Here is a 1,766-nt window from a genome sequence, read left to right on the forward strand (position 1 = left end):
CACAGTATACTTTGGTTTTGATTTGATTATAATTGTGTCCTGTTACTTGGACTAAGAAATTCTGTAACTATTTTTTACTTACAGTAGCCCACAGTTGAGAGATTTTGAACCTTTAAGAGACATGGAGTTTTGAGAGAATTTTGTGATTTAGAGGAACTTTGAATATTTTAGAGAAACTGTACAATTTTACAAAGACTGTATATTTAGAGAAATTTTTAATATTTTAAAGAGACTTTGGAAATGTTAGACTTTTTTAAAAAAACTGTGGGATGTTTGAATGTTAGAACACTCTCTATTGTGATATTGATTTTAATGTGGATTCCTGGGGATGAGCAGGAAAAGAAAGGTAATGGCTTAATAAGCCTTCAATTATGCTAGCTAGCTTTAAGTCAACTTGACACACGCTTGACCTATTTGGGAAAGGGGGACCTTAACTGATAACATGCTCCCACCAGACTGACCTGTTGAACAAACCTGTAGTAATTTTCTTCTTACTTATTTTTGTTTTTAAAATTATGATTTGATTACATTTCTCCTTTCCCTGTCCTTCATCTGAGCCATTCCCATATAGTGCTCCTTGCTCACCTTCATATTTATGGCCTATTTTTCACTGATTATTATTGCATCGTGGATTGATGAGCAGGGACCCAGATCACAGTAGGCAGTACCATCCATGGGTCAGTGGTCCTGTATAATATAAGAAAACAGGCTGAACAAGCAATGGAGAATAAGCCAGTAAGCATCCCTCTTCTATGACCTCTGCTTAAATCCCTGCTCCCAGGTTCCTGCCATGAGTCTCTAACTTGACTCCTCTGGATAATAGATTACAATCTGTAAGATGAAATAATTTTTTTTCTTCGCCAAATTGATTTTGTTCATGATATTTATCATAAGAATAGAAACCCCAATTAAGATGTGGCAAGGTCCTTTTAAGTGGTTAAATGTGATTACTTCAATGACTGTCTATAGGGCTTTAAGAGCATTATCTGCTTAAGAATCCTGTTTGAAGCTGGTAGAATTTTACTTTGTAATATCAGTGATTATTTTTACTAATACTTTCCTGTTGTGTATTTAAGGTCATGTAAATGGCTAAAGAACAACCTCTTTTTGTATAGTCAGACTCTTAGTGCATATTTTTAGGTAGTTGTTAGAAGTCCCATTGCTCCTTTAGTTTTTTATTTTTTAACCAAATTGTGTAATTCTCTGGGATGGGATCTCATGGGATGAGTGTGAAGATCTATTTGGAAACATTCAGGAACTTTTCTTCTCTAATGATCCTCCATTTTGCAGAATGTACTAGAGTTGTGGTAACCTTTTAAAAATGTCTCTCATTCTGGTACTCTGGCATTAGCTGACCTTGGAGAGTGAGGGCCAATATAATGACTTTCATCTTATCCTTTTTTTCCCATCATTTCTAACCTCAAAGTATGGCTATCGAACACTCAGAAGGTGAATTACATCAGCCTCGGGAATGAAAAGTGGCTTAAAATTTAGTTGGATAACATTTAAAGTTGGACCAAAACAAACAAAATTTTCAACAAATTGTAGTTTTACTACCACTTAGTGTTTTTAAATAGTTAAAAAACTTAATAACTTCAGTGAAAACTATTAGCAATGATGTTGAGAAAATAAAAACATTTCTCTCGTTAAAAAATAATTTCCCCCAGAAAGTATTTCCATACATATCCATTTCTGTATTCTTTTCTCAAACTTTCTTTCCCTCTTTTTGTTGTAGTTCAATGTGAAAAATACCTCAGAGGCTCATG

This window comes from Microtus oregoni, unplaced genomic scaffold (genome assembly GCF_018167655.1).
Source record: "Microtus oregoni isolate MIOR12 unplaced genomic scaffold, Mior012 000073F_000, whole genome shotgun sequence".
Classification (NCBI taxonomy): Eukaryota; Metazoa; Chordata; class Mammalia; order Rodentia; family Cricetidae; genus Microtus; species Microtus oregoni.